The 23,285-nt window shown below is 47.8% G+C and overlaps 1 protein-coding gene and 1 pseudogene across 1 annotated transcript in view; both read right to left on the reverse strand.

Moving 5' to 3' along the window:
• Positions 1–23,285, reverse strand: part of LOC135552108 (solute carrier organic anion transporter family member 3A1-like) — a 186,034-nt gene that overhangs the window by 135,227 nt on the left and 27,522 nt on the right. The window lies entirely within an intron of this gene.
• LOC135554264 (insulin-like growth factor 1 receptor) overlaps positions 1–23,285 on the reverse strand; it is an 81,212-nt pseudogene that overhangs the window by 53,368 nt on the left and 4,559 nt on the right.

The raw sequence follows: 23,285 nt of genomic DNA on the forward strand, positions 1-23,285 counted from the left end.
ACAGGGGGTGGAGTATCAGGTCAACATTTAGACAGGACAGGGGGTGGAGTATCAGGTCAACATTTAGACAGGACAGGGGGTGGAGTATCAGGTCAACATTTAGACAGGACAGGGGGTGGAGTATCAGGTCAACATTTAGACAGGACAGGGGGTGGAGTATCAGGTCAACATTTAGACAGGACAGGGGGTGGAGTATCAGGTCCACATTTAGACAGGACGGGGGTGGAGTATCAGGTCAACATTTAGACAGGACAGGGGGGTGGAGTATCAGGTCAACATTTAGACAGGACAGGGGGTGGAGTATCAGGTCAACATTTAGACAGGACAGGGGGTGGAGTATCAGGTCAACATTTAGACAGGGGGGTGGAGTATCAGGTCCACATTTAGACAGGACAGGGGGGGGTGGAGTATCAGGTCAACATTTAGACAGGGGGTGGAGTATCAGGTCAACATTTAGACAGGACAGGGGGGTGGAGTATCAGGTCAACATTTAGACAGGGGGGTGGAGTATCAGGTCCACATTTAGACAGGACAGGGGGTGGAGTATCAGGTCAACATTTAGACAGGGGGGTGGAGTATCAGGTCAACATTTAGACAGGACAGGGGTGGAGTATCAGGTCAACATTTAGACAGGACAGGGGGTGGAGTATCAGGTCAACATTTAGACAGGGGGTGGAGTATCAGGTCAACATTTAGACAGGACAGGGGGGTGGAGTATCAGGTCAACATTTAGACAGGACAGGGGGTGTGGAGTATCAGGTCAACATTTAGACAGGACAGGGGGTGGAGTATCAGGTCAACATTTAGACAGGACAGGGGGTGGAGTATCAGGTCAACATTTAGACAGGACAGGGGGGTGGAGTATCAGGTCAACATTTAGACAGGACAGGGGGTGGAGTATCAGGTCAACATTTAGACAGGACAGGGGGGTGGAGTATCAGGTCCACATTTAGACAGGACAGGGGGTGGAGTATCAGGTCAACATTTAGACAGGACAGGGGGTGGAGTATCAGGTCAACATTTAGACAGGACAGGGGGGGTGGAGTATCAGGTCAACATTTAGACAGGACAGGGGGTGGAGTATCAGGTCAACATTTAGACAGGACAGGGGGGGGGGTGGAGTATCAGGTCAACATTTAGACAGGACAGGGGGTGGAGTATCAGGTCAACATTTAGACAGGACAGGGGGTGGAGTATCAGGTCAACATTTAGACAGGACAGGGGGGTGGAGTATCAGGTCAACATTTAGACAGGACAGGGGGTGGAGTATCAGGTCAACATTTAGACAGGACAGGGGGTGGAGTATCAGGTCAACATTTAGACAGGACAGGGGGTGGAGTATCAGGTCAACATTTAGACAGGACAGGGGGGGGTGGAGTATCAGGTCAACATTTAGACAGGACAGGGGGTGGAGTATCAGGTCCACATTTAGACAGGGGGTGGAGTATCAGGTCAACATTTAGACAGGACAGGGGGGTGGAGTATCAGGTCCACATTTAGACAGGGGGTGGAGTATCAGGTCAACATTTAGACAGGACAGGGGGTGGAGTATCAGGTCCACATTTAGACAGGGGGTGGAGTATCAGGTCAACATTTAGACAGGGGGGTGGAGTATCAGGTCAACATTTAGACAGGACAGGGGGTGGAGTATCAGGTCAACATTTAGACAGGACAGGGGGTGGAGTATCAGGTCAACATTTAGACAGGGGGGTGGAGTATCAGGTCAACATTTAGACAGGGGGTGGAGTATCAGGTCCACATTTAGACAGGGGGGGTGGAGTATCAGGTCAACATTTAGACAGGACAGGGGGTGGAGTATCAGGTCCACATTTAGACAGGGGGGTGGAGTATCAGGTCAACATTTAGACAGGACAGGGGGTGGAGTATCAGGTCCACATTTAGACAGGGGGTGGAGTATCAGGTCAACATTTAGACAGGGGGGGGTGGAGTATCAGGTCAACATTTAGACAGGACAGGGGGTGTGGAGTATCAGGTCAACATTTAGACAGGACAGGGGGTGGAGTATCAGGTCAACATTTAGACAGGACAGGGGGTGGAGTATCAGGTCAACATTTAGACAGGACAGGGGGTGGAGTATCAGGTCAACATTTAGACAGGACAGGGGGTGGAGTATCAGGTCAACATTTAGACAGGACAGGGGACGTGGAGTATCAGGTCAACATTTAGACAGAACAGGGTGGTGGAGTATCAGGTCAACATTTAGACAGGGGGTGGAGTATCAGGTCCACATTTAGACAGGACAGGGGGTGGAGTATCAGGTATTATGCCTTATGTCTCAATGTATCTGTCCGATGTGTTTTCGTGTCGTACCACACTGTGTGTGTGTGTATGTGTGTCCTGTGTCGTACCACACTGTGTGTGTGTGTGTGTGTCGTACCACGCTGTGTATGTGTGTGTCCTGTGTCGTGCCACACTGTGTGTGTGTGTGTGTGTGTGTGTGTGTGTGTGTGTGTGTGTGTGTGTGTGTGTGTGTGTGTGTGTGTGTGTGTGTGTGTGTGTGTCGTACCACGTGATGACAGTTGAACTCCTTCATGACTGAAGCTTCATTGAGGAACTCTATTCTCTCTCTCATGCTGGCAGACTCGTTCACCGTCTTAATGGCCACACAGGTCTCTGGCTCGTCCTTGACTACTCCCTTAGCAACGCCCTCGTACACCATGCCAAACGACCCCTGACCCAGCTCTCTGTTCATCGTGATCTTCTCCCTCAACACCTCCCATTCATCTGGTATATACACTGGAGGAGAGGAGAGGGTTAACAGACAACTATATCACAGAGCCACACAGCCTGACCCTGACGACCAATCAGGTGATATGTCACTACAGGTACTTCCTCTCTGTCAGGTGATGTGGTCACTACAGGTACTTCCTCTCTGTCTCCATCAGGTGATATGGTCACTACAGGTACTTCCTCTCTGTCTCTATCAGGTGATATGTCACTACAGGTACTTACTCTCTGTCTCTATCAGGTGATATGGTCACTACAGGTACTTCCTCTCTGTCTCTATCAGGTGATATGTCACTACAGGTACTTACTCTCTGTCAGGTGATGTGGTCACTACAGGTACTTACTCTCTGTCAGGTGATGTGGTCACTACAGGTACTTACTCTCTGTCTCTATCAGGTGATGTGGTCACTACAGGTACTTCCTCTCTGTCTCTATCAGGTGATGTGGTCACTACAGGTACTTCCTCTCTGTCTCTGTCAGGTGATATGGTCACTACAGGTACTTCCTCTCTGTCTCTATCAGGTGATGTGGTCACTACAGGTACTTCCTCTCTGTCTCTATCAGGTGATATGGTCACTACAGGTACTTCCTCTCTGTCAGGTGATGTGGTCACTACAGGTACTTACTCTCTGTCTCTATCAGGTGATGTGGTCACTACAGGTACTTCCTCTCTGTCAGGTGATGTGGTCACTACAGGTACTTACTCTCTGTCTCTATCAGGTGATGTGGTCACTACAGGTACTTCCTCTCTGTCTCTATCAGGTGATATGGTCACTACAGGTACTTCCTCTCTGTCTCTGTCAGGTGATATGGTCACTACAGGTACTTCCTCTCTGTCTCTATCAGGTGATGTGGTCACTACAGGTACTTCCTCTCTGTCTCTATCAGGTGATGTGGTCACTACAGGTACTTCCTCTCTGTCAGGTGATGTGGTCACTACAGGTACTTCCTCTCTGTCTCTATCAGGTGATATGGTCACTACAGGTACTTCCTCTCTGTCAGGTGATGTGGTCACTACAGGTACTTCCTCTCTGTCTCTATCAGGTGATATGTCACTACAGGTACTTCCTCTCTGTCAGGTGACATGGTCACTACAGGTACTTCCTCTCTGTCTCTATCAGGTGATATGGTCACTACAGGTACTTCCTCTCCGTCTCTATCAGGTGATATGGTCACTACAGGTACTTCCTCTCTGTCTCTGTCAGGTGATATGGTCACTACAGGTACTTCCTCTCTGTCTCTATCAGGTGATGTGGTCACTACAGGTACTTCCTCTCTGTCTCTATCAGGTGATATGGTCACTACAGGTACTTCCTCTCTGTCTCTATCAGGTGATATGGTCACTACAGGTACTTCCTCTCTGTCAGGTGATGTGGTCACTACAGGTACTTCCTCTCTGTCTCTATCAGGTGATATGTCACTACAGGTACTTCCTCTCTGTCTCTATCAGGTGATATGGTCACTACAGGTACTTCCTCTCTGTCTCTGTCAGGTGATATGTCACTCCAGGTACTTCCTCTCTGTCTCTATCAGGTGATATGTCACTACAGGTACTTCCTCTCTGTCTCCATCAGGTGATATGGTCACTACAGGTACTTCCTCTCTGTCTCTATCAGGTGATATGTCACTACAGGTACTTCCTCTCTGTCTCTATCAGGTGATATGGTCACTACAGGTACTTCCTCTCTGTCTCTGTCAGGTGATATGTCACTCCAGGTACTTCCTCTCTGTCTCTATCAGGTGATATGTCACTACAGGTACTTCCTCTCTGTCTCCATCAGGTGATATGGTCACTACAGGTACTTCCTCTCTGTCTCTATCAGGTGATATGTCACTACAGGTACTTACTCTCTGTCAGGTGATGTGGTCACTACAGGTACTTACTCTCTGTCAGGTGATGTGGTCACTACAGGTACTTACTCTCTGTCTCTATCAGGTGATGTGGTCACTACAGGTACTTCCTCTCTGTCTCTATCAGGTGATGTGGTCACTACAGGTACTTCCTCTCTGTCTCTGTCAGGTGATATGGTCACTACAGGTACTTCCTCTCTGTCTCTATCAGGTGATGTGGTCACTACAGGTACTTCCTCTCTGTCTCTATCAGGTGATATGGTCACTACAGGTACTTCCTCTCTGTCAGGTGATGTGGTCACTACAGGTACTTCCTCTCTGTCTCTATCAGGTGATATGTCACTACAGGTACTTCCTCTCTGTCAGGTGATGTGGTCACTACAGGTACTTCCTCTCTGTCTCTATCAGGTGATGTGGTCACTACAGGTACTTCCTCTCTGTCAGGTGATGTGGTCACTACAGGTACTTCCTCTCTGTCTCTATCAGGTGATGTGGTCACTACAGGTACTTCCTCTCTGTCAGGTGATGTGGTCACTACAGGTACTTCCTCTCTGTCTCTATCAGGTGATATGGTCACTACAGGTACTTACTCTCTGTCAGGTGATGTGGTCACTACAGGTACTTCCTCTCTGTCAGGTGATATGTCAATACAGGTACTTCCTCTCTGTCTCTATCAGGTGATGTGGTCACTACAGGTACTTCCTCTCTGTCAGGTGATGTGGTCACTACAGGTACTTCCTCTCTGTCTCTATCAGGTGATATGGTCACTACAGGTACTTCCTCTCTGTCAGGTGATATGTCACTACAGGTACTTCCTCTCTGTCTCTATCAGGTGATGTGGTCACTACAGGTACTTCCTCTCTGTCAGGTGATGTGGTCACTCCAGGTACTTCCTCTCTGTCAGGTGATGTGGTCACTACAGGTACTTCCTCTCTGTCAGGTGATGTGGTCACTACAGGTACTTCCTCTCTGTCAGGTGATGTGGTCACTACAGGTACTTCCTCTCTGTCAGGTGATGTGGTCACTACAGGTACTTACTCTCTGCAGCGCTGAAGTATTCAGGGTTGACTGATGCGTACAGAACTCCATTCCCCAGTCTGTCACTGTTCCTGTAGACGCGCACGCACACACACACACACACACACACACACACACACACACACACACGGTTAGCAGAGTTAAACAGCATCCCAAACGGCACCCTATTCCCCATATGCACTGCTATGTGGGGTCTGGTCTAAAGTAGTGCATTATATAGGGAATAGGGTGCCATAGGGCTCTGGCATAAAGTAGTGCACTATATAGGGAATAGGGTGCCATAGGGCTCTGGTCTAAAGTAGTGCACTATATAATGACAGCTCAACTCTCACTACCTAGAGACAGCCTGTCATTTACTAAAGAACCTTCCAGATAAATGACAGCTCACCACTCACTACCTAGAGACTGCCTGTCATTTACTAAAGAACCTTCCAGATAAATGACAGCTCACCACTCACTACCTAGAGACTGCCTGTCATTTACTAAAGAACCTTCCAGATAAATGACAGCTCACCACTCACTACCTAGAGACTGCCTGTCATTTACTAAAGAACCTTCCAGATAAATGACAGCTCACCACTCACTACCTAGAGACAGCCTGTCATTTACTAAAGAACCTTCCAGATAAATGACAGCTCACCACTCACTACCTAGAGACTGCCTGTCATTTACTAAAGAACCTTCCAGATAAATGACAGCTCACCACTCACTACCTAGAGACTGCCTGTCATTTACTAAAGAACCTTGCAGACAGACAGACAGACTCACTTCTTCCTGTTGATGATGGTGAACGTGGCCAGGAGACAGATGATCAGGACTGCTACCATGGGAACAAAGATCATGATGTAGAGGGAGTTCTCATAACCTGTTGGACAAGGAGAGACCCATTAAACACACACTGGTGTTAACTAACTAACCTGGTGGACACATTAAATACACACTGGTGTTAACTAACATGTGATAAGGTATTATATACACACTGGTGTTAACACACTAACTAACTAACATGTGATAAGGTATTACATACACACTGGTGTTAACTAACTAACATGTGATAATGTATTACATACACACTGGTGTTAACTAACTAACATGTGATAATGTATTATATACACACTGGTGTTAACTAACATGTGATAATGTATTATATACACACTGGTGTTAACTAACTAACATGTGATAATGTATTATATACACACTGGTGTTAACTAACTAACGAACTAACTAACATGTGATAAGGTATTATATATACACTGGTGTTAACTAACATGTGATAATGTATTATATACACACTGGTGTTAACTAACTAACTAACATGTGATAAGGTATTATATACACACTGGTGTTAACTAACTAACCTGGTGGACACATTAACATGTGAACTAACATGTGATAAGGTATTATATACACACTGGTGTTAACTAACATGTGATAAGGTATTATATACACACTGGTGTTAACTAACTAACATGTGATAATGTATTATATACACACTGGTGTTAACTAACTAACATGTGATAATGTATTATATACACACTGGTGTTAACTAACTAACATGTGATAATGTATTATATACACACTGGTGTTAACTAACTAACTAACATGTGATAAGGTGTTATATATACACTGGTGTTAACTAACATGTGATAAGGTGTTATATACACACTGGTGTTAACTAACATGTGATAAGGTATTATATACACACTGGTGTTAACTAACTAACATGTGATAATGTATTATATACACACTGGTGTTAACTAACTAACATGTGATATATCCCATTTAGCAGACGCTTTTGTCCAAAGCGACTTACAAGTCGGCTGGGGCCACTACTTTTACATATGGGTGGTCCCAGCGGGAATCGAACCCACGACGCTTGGCGTTGCAAGCGCCATGCTCTACCGACTGAGCCACACAGTGATAAGGTATTATATACACACTGGTGTTAACTAACATGTGATAATGTGTTATATACACACTGGTGTTAACTAACTAACTAACATGTGATAATGTGTTATATACACACTGGTGTTAACTAACTAACATGTGATAAGGTATTATATACACACTGGTGTTAACTAACATGTGATAATGTATTATATACACACTGGTGTTAACTAACATGTGATAATGTATTATATACACACTGGTGTTAACTAACATGTGATAAGGTATTATATACACACTGGTGTTAACTAACATGTGATAAGGTATTATATACACACTGGTGTTAACTAACTAACATGTGATAATGTATTATATACACACTGGTGTTAACTAACATGTGATAAGGTATTATATACACACTGGTGTTAACTAACTAACATGTGATAAGGTGTTACTGTTGTATGACAGTGAATTCCCCCATGAGAGACGTAGTTCTGTAGTGTTGAATAGTGGATGATGATGAGATCTTGCGTTGGGCCTGTACCACATAGAAGGAGATGGGTTCAGTCCAGGATCCGTTGCCAGCCAGGGAGGTGGCTCTGACCCGGGCAGAGTAGTTACCAGGTCCAAGGTTACTGAGCCTGGCACCATGCTGCTCTCGATACAGCTGGCGAGACACACACTCATGCTTCTCTGACTGGACAGACAGAGAAACACGCTGTTAAGACTCCTGCTTCTACAACACGGCTGCAGGTAGTTTGCTAACTCTCCACTGAGCAGCTGTCCTGCATCACACCAACATTACTGGGTTACCCCCATACAATGTCAACGATCAGTCATCATCCTCACCACCAACATTACTGGGTTACCCCCATACAATGTCAACGATCAGTCATCATCCTCACCACCAACATTACTGGGTTAACCCCCCATACAATGTCAACGATCAGTCATCATCCTCACCACCAACATTACTGGGTAACCCCCCCATACAATGTCAACGATCAGTCATCATCCTCACCACCAACATTACTAAGTTACCCCCCATACAATGTCAACGATCAGTCATCATCCTCACCACCAACATTACTGGGTTACCCCCATACAATGTCAACGATCAGTCATCATCCTCATCACCAACATTACTGGGTTACCCCCCCCCCATACAATGTCAACGATCAGTCATCATCCTCACCACCAACATTACTGGGTTACCCCCCATACAATGTCAACGATCAGTCATCATCCTCACCACCAACATTACTGGGTTACCCCCATACAATGTCAACGATCAGTCATCATCCTCACCACCAACATTACTGGGTTACCCCCCCCCCCCACAATGTCAACGATCAGTCATCATCCTCACCACCAACATTACTGGGTTACCCCCATACAATGTCAACGATCAGTCATCCTCACCACCAACATTACTGGGTTACCCCATACAATGTCAACGATCAGTCATCATCCTCACCACCAACATTACTGAGTTACCCCCCCACAATGTCAACGATCAGTCATCATCCTCATCACCAACATTACTGGGTTACCCCCCCCCACAATGTCAACGATCAGTCATCATCCTCACCACCAACATTACTGGGTTACCCCCCATACAATGTCAACGATCAGTCATCATCCTCATCACCAACATTACTGGGTTACCCCCCATACAATGTCAACGATCAGTCATCATCCTCACCACCAACATTACTGAGTTACCCCCATCACAATGTCAACGATCAGTCATCATCCTCATCACCAACATTACTGGGTTACCCCCCCATACAATGTCAACGATCAGTCATCCTCACCACCAACATTACTGGGTTACCCCCCCATACAATGTCAACGATCAGTCATCATCCTCACCACCAACATTACTGGGTTAACCCCCCATACAATGTCAACGATCAGTCATCATCCTCACCACCAACATTACTGGGTTAACCCCCCCCCCCATACAATGTCAACGATCAGTCATCATCCTCACCACCAACATTACTGGGTTACCCCCCCATACACTGTCAACGATCAGTCATCATCCTCACCACCAACATTACTGAGTTACCCCCCCCATACAATGTCAACGATCAGTCATCATCCTCACCACCAACATTACTGGGTTAACCCCCCCCCCATACAATGTCAACGATCAGTCATCATCCTCATCACCAACATTACTGGGTTAACCCCCCCCCATACAATGTCAACGATCAGTCATCATCCTCATCACCAACATTACTGGGTTACCCCCATACAATGTCAACGATCAGTCATCAACCTCATCACCAACATTACTGGGTTACCCCCCCCATACAATGTCAACGATCAGTCATCATCCTCACCACCAACATTACTGGGTTACCCCCATACAATGTCAACGATCAGTCATCATCCTCACCACCAACATTACTGGGTTACCCCCCCATACAATGTCAACGATCAGTCATCATCCTCATCACCAACATTACTGGGTTACCCCCCCCATACAATGTCAACGATCAGTCATCATCCTCATCACCAACATTACTGGGTTACCCCCCCATACAATGTCAACGATCAGTCATCATCCTCACCACCAACATTACTGAGTTACCCCCCCCCCATACAATGTCAACGATCAGTCATCATCCTCACCACCAACATTACTGAGTTACCCCCCCCATACAATGTCAACGATCAGTCATCATCCTCACCACCAACATTACTGAGTTACCCCCCATACAATGTCAACGATCAGTCATCATCCTCACCACCAACATTACTGGGTTACCCCCCATACAATGTCAACGATCAGTCATCATCCTCACCACCAACATTACTGGGTTACCCCCCCCATACAATGTCAACGATCAGTCATCATCCTCACCACCAACATTACTGGGTTAACCCCCCATACAATGTCAACGATCAGTCATCATCCTCACCACCAACATTACAGGGTTACCCCCCATACAATGTCAACGATCAGTCATCATCCTCACCACCAACATTACTGGGTTACCCCCCATACAATGTCAACGATCAGTCATCATCCTCACCACCAACATTACTGGGTTACCCCCCCCATACAATGTCAACGATCAGTCATCCTCACCACCAACATTACTGGGTTACCCCCCATACAATGTCAACGATCAGTCATCATCCTCACCACCAACATTACTGGGTTAACCCCCCCCCATACAATGTCAACGATCAGTCATCATCCTCACCACCATTGAGGAAGGGAGCAGTGGAGAGGTGTGTCTCTTACCTCAGTGCCCAGTCTGAACTTGATCTCATACATGAGGATGAGTGCGTTGGGGGACGAGGGTTCAGGCCAGCGGAGGAACACAGAATCATCCTCTCCAGTCCAGATCACTGGGCCTGGGATGTCATCCGCCTTCTCTGTTGGTACGAGACATGACACATGTTACATATGGACCACACCAGAGGGGTTCACTGTGAAGCAAGCTAAATCTCCTCAGGCTTTAATAAAGTTACCCAGCTTCAGTTCACCAGCTTCAGTTCGCTTCACATTCCTGAGGGGTTTACTATGAAGCAAGCTAAATCTCCTCAGGCATTAATAAAGTTACCCAGCTTCAGTTCACCAGCTTCAGTTTGCTTTACATTCCTGCGGGGTTTACTGTGAAGCAAGCTAAATCTCCTCGGGCTTTAATAAAGTTACCCAGCTTCAGTTCACCAGCTTCAGTTCGCTTCACATTCCTGAGGGGTTTACTATGAAGCAAGCTAAATCTCCTCAGGCATTAATAAAGTTACCCAGCTTCAGTTCACCAGCTTCAGTTTGCTTTACATTCCTGCGGGGTTTACTGTGAAGCAAGCTAAATCTCCTCGGGCTTTAATAAAGTTACCCAGCTTCAGTTCACCAGCTTCAGTTCGCTTCACATTCCTGAGGGGTTTACTATGAAGCAAGCTAAATCTCCTCAGGCATTAATAAAGTTACCCAGCTTCAGTTCACCAGCTTCAGTTTGCTTTACATTCCTGAGGGGTTTACTGTGAAGCAAGCTAAATCTCCTCAGGCTTTAATAAAGTTACCCAGCTTCAGTTCACCAGCTTCAGTTCGCTTCACATTCCTGAGGGGTTTACTGTGAAGCAAGCTAAATCTCCTCAGGCTTTAATAAAGTTACCCAGCTTCAGTTCACCAGCTTCAGTTCGCTTCACATTCCTCAGGGGTTTACTATGAAGCAAGCTAAATCTCCCCGGGCTTTAATAAAGTTACCCAGCTTCAGTTCACCAGCTTCAGTTCGCTTCACATTCCTGAGGGGTTTACTGTGAAGCAAGCTAAATCTCCTCAGGCTTTAATAAAGTTACCCAGCTTCAGTTCACCAGCTTCAGTTCGCTTCACATTCCTGAGGGGTTTACTGTGAAGCAAGCTAAATCTCCTCAGGCTTTAATAAAGTTACCCAGCTTCAGTTCGCTTCACATTCCTGAGGGGTTTACTGTGAAGCAAGCTAAATCTCCTCGGGCTTTAATAAAGTTACCCAGCTTCAGTTCACCAGCTTCAGTTCGCTTCACATTCCTGAGGGGTTTACTATGAAGCAAGCTAAATCTCCTCAGGCATTAATAAAGTTACCCAGCTTCAGTTCACCAGCTTCAGTTTGCTTTACATTCCTGAGGGGTTTACTGTGAAGCAAGCTAAATCTCCTCAGGCTTTAATAAAGTTACCCAGCTTCAGTTCACCAGCTTCAGTTCGCTTCACATTCCTGAGGGGTTTACTGTGAAGCAAGCTAAATCTCCTCAGGCTTTAATAAAGTTACCCAGCTTCAGTTCACCAGCTTCAGTTCGCTTCACATTCCTCAGGGGTTTACTATGAAGCAAGCTAAATCTCCCGGGCTTTAATAAAGTTACCCAGCTTCAGTTCACCAGCTTCAGTTCGCTTCACATTCCTGAGGGGTTTACTGTGAAGCAAGCTAAATCTCCTCAGGCTTTAATAAAGTTACCCAGCTTCAGTTCACCAGCTTCAGTTCGCTTCACATTCCTGAGGGGTTTACTGTGAAGCAAGCTAAATCTCCTCAGGCTTTAATAAAGTTACCCAGCTTCAGTTCGCTTCACATTCCTGAGGGGTTTACTGTGAAGCAAGCTAAATCTCCTCAGGCTTTAATAAAGTTACCCAGCTTCAGTTCACCAGCTTCAGTTCGCTTCACATTCCTCAGGGGTTTACTATGAAGCAAGCTAAATCTCCTCAGGCTTTAATAAAGTTACCCAGCTTCAGTTCACCAGCTTCAGTTCGCTTCACATTCCTGAGGGGTTTACTGTGAAGCAAGCTAAATCTCCTCAGGCTTTAATAAAGTTACCCAGCTTCAGTTCACCAGCTTCAGTTCGCTTCACATTCCTCAGGGGTTTACTATGAAGCAAGCTAAATCTCCTCAGGCTTTAATAAAGTTACCCAGCTTCAGTTCACCAGCTTCAGTTCGCTTCACATTCCTGAGGGGTTTACTGTGAAGCAAGCTAAATCTCCTCAGGCTTTAATAAAGTTATCCAGCTTCAGTTCACCAGCTTCAGTTCGCTTCACATTCCTGAGGGGTTTACTGTGAAGCAAGCTAAATCTCCTTGGGCTTTAATAAAGTTACCCAGCTTCAGTTCACCAGCTTCAGTTTGCTTTACATTCCTGAGGGGTTTACTGTGAAGCAAGCTAAATCTCCTCAGGCTTTAATAAAGTTACCCAGCTTCAGTTCACCAGCTTCAGTTCGCTTCACATTCCTCAGGGGTTTACTGTGAAGCAAGCTAAATCTCCTTGGGCTTTAATAAAGTTACCCAGCTTCAGTTCGCTTCACATTCCATCTCAGGCTTCATCCGTACTACGATGGTGGATATTGCTCGTCCCCTTACTGGATAGCTCCAGTCGAACGCCCAACTCTTCATTGAGACAATGCTGAAACACCAATCCATGTGCGGGCGAGTCAGTGCCACATTTTCATTTTGCCGAGAAAAAATAAAATAATGTGTGAAAAGTAACCTTGCAAATTCAGCTAGCTGTGGTGTGAAATAGGCTGCTACTGCTGTTATTACATATTCATGCAGTGTTGCTCGATCAACTAGCTCTTTCCTCACTCCTTTCCATAACATGACTGTATTAAACCATACTGAAGTTCCACTGTGCAGTAAGTTTCACATGTGGGGAAATTTACAGAGAGCAGAGGGGGCAAGAACAGAGGAGGAACAGCAGCATGGGTTCACAGAGCAGAGGGGGAAGAACAGAGGAGGAACAGCAGCATGGGTTCACAGAGCAGAGGGGGAAGAACAGAGGAGGAACAGCAGCATGTGTACACAGAGCAGAGGGGGAAGCACAGAGGAGGAACAGCAGCATGTGTACACAGAGCAGAGGGGGAAGAACAGAGGAGGAACAGCAGCATGTGTTCACAGAGCAGAGGGGGAAGAACAGAGGAGGAACAGCAGCATGTCAGACTCAATGACCGCCACAACAGACTCAATGACCGCCACAACAGACTCAATGACCGCCACAACAGACTCAATGACCGCCACAACAGACTCAATGACCGCCACAACAGACTCAACGACCGCCACAACAGTGGAGGCTCCTCAGAGGAGGAAGCGGACTCCACCCTCCTCAGTGAATTTCAGAAAATAGAAATAGTGAAACATTTAAAAAATTAAGTTTACCTTTTTAGATAAAACTATACTAAATATATTCAAGTCACCAAATAACTGATAAAAACACATTTTGCAATGAAGGTCTACAGTAGCCTCAACAGCGCTGTTGGCTAGCCTGCTAGCTGGCTATGTTTTGCAATAGTGGAACTCTTCCAAGTCAAGGTATTGCTTTTGGTTCTATTAATTTATTGCCACCGGGGCCTGCCGGGGGAACTGCTAAACTGCTTGCTGACTACTGCATGATTGTAGCGGTTTTACTAATGCATTAGCTCTCGTAGCTATGTTGACTAGCTATGACGTAGCTAATATGGTGACAACAATGTAGGCGGTGTGTAGCGGTTATGATATGAAGGTTTGCCTTGGAAGTTTGTTCTCGCCTGATCACAGACAGCTGATGTGGTGCACAAAAGTCTGCAAGCGAAGGGAAAAGTTGAAGAGGAGAGCGCCTGGATGCGAGAAGGAATTCTACAAAGAGCAAAGTGATCATGCTGTTTGTACGTGGCTGCTATGACAGTGGTCATGCTGTTTGTACGTGGCTGCTATGACAGTGGTCATGCTGTTTGTACGTGGCTGCTATGACAGTGGTCATGCTGTTTGTACGTGGCTGCTATGACAGTGGTCATGCTGTTTGTATGTGGCTGCTATGACAGTGGTCATGCTGTTTGTATGTGGCTGCTATGCCAGTGGCTGCTATGACAGTGGTCATGCTGTTTGTATGTGGCTGCTATGACAGTGGCTGCTATGACAGTGGTCATGCTGTTTGTACGTGGCTGCTATGACAGTGGTCATGCTGTTTGTACGTGGCTGCTATGACAGTGATCATGCTGTTTGTATGTGGCTGCTATGCCAGTGGCTGCTATGACAGTGGTCATGCTGTTTGTACGTGGCTGCTATGACAGTGATCATGCTGTTTGTACGTGGCTGCTATGACAGTGGTCATGCTGTTTGTACGTGGCTGCTATGACAGTGGTCATGCTGTTTGTATGTGGCTGCTATGACAGTGGTCATGCTGTTTGTATGTGGCTGCTATGACAGTGGTCATGCTGTTTGTATGTGGCTGCTATGCCAGTGGCTGCTATGACAGTGGTCATGCTGTTTGTATGTGGCTGCTATGACAGTGGTCATGCTGTTTGTACGTGGCTGCTATGACAGTGGTCATGCTGTTTGTACGTGGCTGCTATGACAGTGATCATGCTGTTTGTATGTGGCTGCTATGCCAGTGGCTGCTATGACAGTGGTCATGCTGTTTGTATGTGGCTGCTATGACAGTGATCATGCTGTTTGTATGTGGCTGCTATGCCAGTGGCTGCTATGACAGTGGTCATGCTGTTTGTATGTGGCTGCTATGCCAGTGGCTGCTACGACAGTGATCATGCTGTTTGTATGTGGCTGCTATGCCAGTGGCTGCTACGACAGTGATCATGCTGTTTGTATGTGGCTGCTATGCCAGTGGCTGCTACGACAGTGATCATGCTGTTTGTATGTGGCTGCTATGCCAGTGGCTGCTTTCACGACAGTGATCATGCTGTTTGTATGTGGCTGCTATGCCAGTGGCTGCTATGACGGTGATCATGCTGTTTGTATGTGGCTGCTATGCCAGTGGCTGCTATGCCAGTGGCTGCTATGCCAGTGGCTGCTATGCCAGTGGCTGCTATGCCAGTGATCATGCTGTTTGTATGTGGCTGCTATGCCAGTGGCTGCTACGACAGTGATCATGCTGTTTGTATGTGGCTGCTATGCCAGTGGCTGCTACGACAGTGGTCATGCTGTTTGTATGTGGCTGCTATGCCAGTGGCTGCTATGACGGTGATCATGCTGTTTGTACGTGGCTGCTATGACAGTGGTCATGCTGTTTGTGCGTGGCTGCTATGACAGTGGTCATGCTGTTTGTGCGTGGCTGCTATGACAGTGGTCATGCTGTTTGTACGTGGCTGCTATGACAGTGGTCATGCTGTTTGTACGTGGCTGCTATGACAGTGGTCATGCTGTTTGTATGTGGCTGCTATGACAGTGGTCATGCTGTTTGTATGTGGCTGCTATGACAGTGGTCATGCTGTTTGTATGTGGCTGCTATGACAGTGGTCATGCTGTTTGTGTGTGGCTGCTATGACGGTGGTCATGCTGTTTGTACGTGGCTGCTATGACGGTGGTCATGCTGTTTGTGTGTGGCTGCTATGACAGTGGTCATGCTGTTTGTATGTGGCTGCTATGACAGTGGTCATGCTGTTTGTGCGTGGCTGCTATGACGGTGGTCATGCTGTTTGTACGTGGCTGCTATGACGGTGGTCATGCTGTTTGTAAGTGGCTGCTATGACAGTGGTCATGCTGTTTGTATGTGGCTGCTATGACAGTGATCATGCTGTTTGTACGTGGCTGCTATGACAGTGGTCATGCTGTTTGTACGTGGCTGCTATGACAGTAGTCATGTTGTTTGTGTGTGACCAGGGGTGAATTCATTCAGCTGATTCTGATGAATAACATTTCTTAAAAGGAGGCAAATGGAATGAAAGGGGGATAAACATAGCTGAGATTTGTCCAATAGAAACTCTCGTTTGCTAATGATTACACCCTAGATCGGCTAGATGCAGGCCAGAGTGAACAAGGTGGGTTTGACTGTGTCACAGTCTTTCACCGTGATCCCTTTCATTTATCTCTAGACCTGGGTACCTACATGGTAAACGTTCATTCACAGGCCAGGTTGTAGCAACCTCTTGATGGGTACTGGGAAAATTAGAGTATCAATGTTAAATGGGAGGGTCTTTCTCTCCACCCCATGGACTTTTGGGGCATGGTCTTTCAGAGTAGGGTCTTTCTCTCTCTGAAAATGCTTAGAACGATGTCTTGTATTTATTATTATGGATTCCCATTAGTTCCTGCCAAGGCAGCAGCTACTCTTCCTGGGGTATATTATGGATCCCCATTAGTTCCTGGCAAGGCAGCAGCTACTCTTCCTGGGGTTTATTATGGATCTCCATGAGTTCCTGTCAAGGCAGCAGCTACTCTTCCTGGGGTTTATTATGGATTCCCATTAGTTCCTGCCAAGGCAGCAGCTACTCTTCCTGGGGTTTATTATGGATCCCCATTAGTTCCTGCCAAGAGTTAGCCAGCCCTGGAGCAGGTTAGTTCTGAATGCAGGATAGTGGAGTTAGCCCTGAGTTAGCCTGCCCCGGAGCAGGTTAGTTCTGAATGCAGGATAGTGGAGTTAGCCCTGAGTTAGCCAGCCCTGGAGCAGGTTAGTTCTGAATGTAGGATAGTGGAGTTAGCCCTGAGTTAGTCTGCCCCGGAGCAGGTTAGTTCTGAATGCAGGATAGTGGAGTTAGCCTGCCCCGGAGCAGGTTAGTTCTGAATGCAGGATAGTGGAGTTAGCCCTGAGTTTGCCTGCCCTGGAGCAGATTAGTTCTGAATGCAGGATAGTGGAGTTAGCCCTGAGTTTGCCTGCCCTGGAGCAGGTTAGTTCTGAATGCAGGATATTGAGTTAGCCCTGAGTTAGCCTGCCCTGGAGCAGGTTAGTTCTGAATGCAGGATAGTGGAGTTAGCCTGCCCTGGAGCAGGTTAGTTCTGAATGCAGGATAGTGGAGTTAGCCCTGAGTTAGCCTGCCCTGGAGCAGGTTAGTTCTGAATGCAGGATAGTGGAGTTAGCCCTGAGTTAGCCTGCCCTGGAGCAGGTTAGTTCTGAATGCAGGATAGTGGAGTTAGCCCTGAGTTAGTCTGCCCCGGAGCAGGTTAGCTCTGAATGCAGGATAGTGGAGTTAGCCCTGAGTTAGCCAGCCCTGGAGCAGATTAGTTCTGAATGCAGGATAGTGGAGTTAGCCCTGAGTTAGCCTGCCCTGGAGCAGGTTAGTTCTGAATGCAGGGTAGTGGAGTTAGCCCTGAGTTAGCCTGCCCCGGAGCAGGTTAGTTCTGAATGCAGGATAGTGGAGTTAGCCCTGAGTTAGCCTGCCCCGGAGCAGGTTAGTTCTGAATGCAGGATAGTGGAGTTAGCCCTGAGTTAGCCTGCCCTGGAGCAGGTTAGTTCTGAATGCAGGGTAGTGGAGTTAGCCCTGAGTTAGCCTGCCCTGGAGCAGGTTAGTTCTGAATGCAGGATAGTGGAGTTAGCCCTGAGTTAGCCAGCCCTGGAGCAGGTTAGTTCTGAATGCAGGATAGTGGAGTTAGCCCTGAGTTAGCCTGCCCTGGAGCAGGTTAGTTCTGAATGCAGGATAGTGGAGTTAGCCCTGAGTTAGCCTGCCCTGGAGCAGGTTAGTTCTGAATGCAGGATAGTGGAGTTAGCCCTGAGTTAGCCAGCCCTGGAGCAGATTAGTTCTGAATGCAGGATAGTGGAGTTAGCCTGCCCCGGAGCAGGTTAGTTCTGAATGCAGGATAGTGGAGTTAGCCCTGAGTTAGCCTGCCCCGGAGCAGGTTAGTTCTGAATGCAGGATAGTGGAGTTAGCCTGAGTTTGCCTGCCCTGGAGCAGATTAGTTCTGAATGCAGGATAGTGGAGTTAGCCCTGAGTTTGCCTGCCCTGGAGCAGGTTAGTTCTGAATGCAGGATAGTGGAGTTAGCCCTGAGTTAGCCTGCCCTGGAGCAGGTTAGTTCTGAATGCAGGATAGTGGAGTTAGCCTGCCCTGGAGCAGGTTAGTTCTGAATGCAGGATAGTGGAGTTAGCCCTGAGTTAGCCTGCCCTGGAGCAGGTTAGTTCTGAATGCAGGATAGTGGAGTTAGCCCTGAGTTAGCCTGCCCTGGAGCAGGTTAGTTCTGAATGCAGGATAGTGGAGTTAGCCCTGAGTTAGTCTGCCCCGGAGCAGGTTAGTTCTGAATGCAGGATAGTGGAGTTAGCCCTGAGTTAGCCTGCCCCGGAGCAGATTAGTTCTGAATGCAGGATAGTGGAGTTAGCCCTGAGTTAGCCTGCCCCGGAGCAGGTTAGTTCTGAATGCAGGATAGTGGAGTTAGCCCTGAGTTTGCCTGCCCTGGAGCAGATTAGTTCTGAATGCAGGATAGTGGAGTTAGCCCTGAGTTTGCCTGCCCTGGAGCAGGTTAGTTCTGAATGCAGGATATTGGAGTTAGCCCTGAGTTAGCCTGCCCTGGAGCAGGTTAGTTCTGAATGCAGGATAGTGGAGTTAGCCTGCCCCGGAGCAGGTTAGTTCTGAATGCAGGGTAGTGGAGTTAGCCCTGAGTTAGCCTGCCCCGGAGCAGGTTAGTTCTGAATGCAGGATAGTGGAGTTAGCCCTGAGTTAGCCTGCCCCGGAGCAGGTTAGTTCTGAATGCAGGATAGTGGAGTTAGCCCTGAGTTAGCCTGCCCTGGAGCAGGTTAGTTCTGAATGCAGGGTAGTGGAGTTAGCCCTGAGTTAGCCTGCCCTGGAGCAGGTTAGTTCTGAATGCAGGATAGTGGAGTTAGCCCTGAGTTAGCCTGCCCTGGAGCAGGTTAGTTCTGAATGCAGGATAGTGGAGTTAGCCCTGAGTTAGCCAGCCCTGGAGCAGATTAGTTCTGAATGCAGGATAGTGGAGTTAGCCTGCCCCGGAGCAGGTTAGTTCTGAATGCAGGATAGTGGAGTTAGCCCTGAGTTTGCCTGCCCTGGAGCAGATTAGTTCTGAATGCAGGATAGTGGAGTTAGCCCTGAGTTAGCCAGCCCTGGAGCAGGTTAGTTCTGAATGCAGGATAGTGGAGTTAGCCCTGAGTTAGCCTGCCCTGGAGCAGGTTAGTTCTGAATGATTGGTTGTCATAGAAATGTACCTGACTAAAAGTTAAGCTACTTTCGTACGACTAAGTTGACCAAAGTTAGCTCACAAACCCCTCAAACCTGCTTCGTAGGATACCCCTCAAACCTGCTTCGTAGGATACCCCTCTAACCTGCTTCGTAGGATACCCCTCTAACCTGCTTCGTAGGATACCCCTCTAACCTGCTTCGTAGGATACCCCTCTAACCTGCTTCGTAGGATACCCCTCTAACCTGCAAGTAGGATACCCCTCTAACCTGCTTCGTAGGATACCCCTCTAACCTGCTTCGTAGGATACCCCTCTAACCTGCTTCGTAGGATACCCCTCTAACCTGCTTCGTAGGATACCCCTCTAACCTGCTTCGTAGGATACCCCTCTAACCTGCTTCGTAGGATACCCCTCTAACCTGCTTCGTAGGATACCCCTCTAACCTGCTTCGTAGGATACCCCTCTAACCTGCTTCGTAGGATACCCCTCTAACCTGCTTCGTAGGATACCCCTCTAAACTGCTTCGTAGGATACCCCTCTAAACTGCTTCGTAGGATACCCCTCTAACCTGCTTCGTAGGATACCCCTCTAACCTGCTTCAGGATACCCCTCTAACTGCTTCGTAGGATACCCCTCTAACCTGCTCAGGATACCCCTCTAACCTGCTTCGTAGGATACCCCTCTAACCTGCTTCGTAGGATACCCTCTAGCCAGTTCCAATAAACATATGTTAAATCCGTGTCAGTCATAAAATCTTCTAGTAGTGATGACAATATATGACATGATAACACACATAAATTCACCTCACGCAAACAAGAAAAGTGTCAGGCATCAAGATGAACTCTGCAGTGCTGAGTAACTTAACTCAGTACTATGGGAATGTTTAGTTTCAACCAAAGCTCTACTGTATAATGAAAGAGAGATGAGGGGCAGTACGAACCTGCAGGTTTGGTCCTGGAGAAGATGAACTCTGCCGCGCTGCAGCGTTTCACCTGTTGGTTACAGGCGTGGATGTCGATCCGGTAACCGTGAACGGCTGCAGACCGGATATCTGCAGCTCCCGCTCGCTGACTGCCCACTCTACGGTCATACTCCCTGTCCGCTAACTCCGCCTCTGTAGCGTTGGCCCAAGGTCAGGTGACGTGGCGTTAGGGTAGGTGGTCACACCACGGAGGATGGTACGGTTAGCCACGCCAAATAGATCCCTACGGCGCCTGTCTGGAGGTCTGGAAGAGAGGGAGAGAGAGCAGAGGGATGTGGGAGTGACAATCACAGTCGTCCAAACACTAACAAAACACTAGTCAACAAATAACCTGTGGGAGGAATCCTTTCACTGGCAAAAACACGGCTTGGATTTTCAGCAGTAGAGGATTGTTCAGTTACAATCTCCCTCCCTCTATTACACTGATCCAGTCGGTCCTGTTGCTTCAGAGGATCTCCTCTGTTCATGTGTTCCATGACTATTCCAGATGGACTCCTCTCCATTTCCAGTCAGACGACACCAGGTCCAGTCAGACGACACCAGGTCCAGTCAGGACGACACCAGATCCAGTCAGGTACACCAGGTCCAGTCAGGCGACACCAGGTCCAGTCAGGCGACACCAGGTCCAGTCAGGCGACACCAGGTCCAGTCAGGCGACACCCAGGTCCAGTCAGGCGACACCAGGTCCAGTCAGGCGACACCAGGTCCAGTCAGGCGACACCAGGTCCAGTCAGGCGACACCAGGTCCAGTCAGGCGACACCAGGTCCAGTCAGGCGACACCAGGTCCAGTCAGGCGACACCAGATCCAGTCAGGCGACACCAGGTCCAGTCAGGCGACACCAGGTCCAGTCAGGCGACACCAGGTCCAGTCAGGCGAAACCAGGTCCAGTCAGGCGACACCAGGTCCAGTCAGGCGACACCAGATCCAGTCAGGCGACACCAGATCCAGTCAGGCGACACCAGATCCAGTCAGGCGACACCAGATCCAGTCAGGCGACACCAGATCCAGTCAGGCGACACCAGATCCAGTCAGGCGACACCAGGTCCAGTCAGGCGACACCAGGTCCAGTCAGGCGACACCAGATCCAGTCAGACGACACCAGATCCAGTCAGGCGACACCAGATCCAGTCAGGCGACACCAGATCCAGTCAGGCGACACCAGATCCAGTCAGGCGACACCAGATCCAGTCAGGCGACACCAGGTCCAGTCAGACGACACCAGATCCAGTCAGGCGACACCAGATCCAGTCAGGCTTTGACCAGATCCAGTCAGGCGACACCAGGTCCAGTCAGGCGACACCAGGTCCAGTCAGGCGAACCAGGTCCAGTCAGGCGACACCAGGTCCAGTCAGGCGACACCAGATCCAGTCAGGCGACACCAGGTCCAGTCAGGCGACACCAGATCCAGTCAGGCGACACCAGGTCCAGTCAGGCGACACCAGGTCCAGTCAGGCGACACCAGGTCCAGTGTGTCTGGCGGGGAGCTGCCGTGGCAGACTGGGGTTTTCCCTTCTCTTCATCCCCTCCCTTTTTTTCCATTGCTCTGTCTGTAAATCCTGACTTTTCTCTCACTAGGGTGCTTCCCTATAGACATGTTCCAGTAGAGCTGACCAGGGCTGTTTGACTGGCTGGGGAACAGACAGACGGACACAGATAAACCTATCCTCTGAGCAGCCTGACAGAACTCTGGCTGGCCGGATCTCCTGGACAGTATTTCTATGAGAGAGTCAGACCATGAACAAACTAGAATGGTCCAAACACACCAAAACATTCGTGAAGAGGTCACGACAAACCTATTCCCCCTCAGGAGACTGAAAAGATTTGGCATGGGTCCTCAGATCCTCAAAAAGTTTTACAGCTGCACCATCGAGAGCATCCTGACGGGTTGCATCACCGCCTGGTACGGCAACTGCTCAGCCTCCGACTGCAAGGCACTACAGAGGGTAGAGCGTACGGCCCATCACTGTAAGCTAAGCATTTCACTGTAAGGTCTACACCTTTTGAATTTGGAACATGTGACAAATAAACTTTGAAATTATTTGATTGAAATGCAACTTCACCAAATGGAGATGGCTAAATTAGACTCACCAGATGATAAATTAGACTAACCAGATGGAGATGGCTAAATTTGACTAACCAGATGATAAATTAGACTAACCAGATGGGTAAAATTAGATTAACCAGATGGGTATAATTAGACTAACCAGATGGGTATATTAGACTAACCAGATGGGTATATTAGACTAACCAGATGGGTATATTAGACTAACCAGATGGGTATATTAGACTAACCAGATGGGTATATTAGACTAACCAGATGGGTATATTAGACTAACCAGATGGGTATATTAGACTAACCAGATGGAGATGGGTAAAATGACTAACCAGATGGGTAAAATTAGACTAACCAGATGGGTAAAATTAGACTAACCAGATGGGTAAAATTAGACTAACCAGATGGGTAAAATTAGACTA

The sequence above is a fragment of the Oncorhynchus masou genome, chromosome 2, assembly GCF_036934945.1.
Source record: "Oncorhynchus masou masou isolate Uvic2021 chromosome 2, UVic_Omas_1.1, whole genome shotgun sequence".
In the NCBI taxonomy this organism is placed as follows: Eukaryota; Metazoa; Chordata; class Actinopteri; order Salmoniformes; family Salmonidae; genus Oncorhynchus; species Oncorhynchus masou.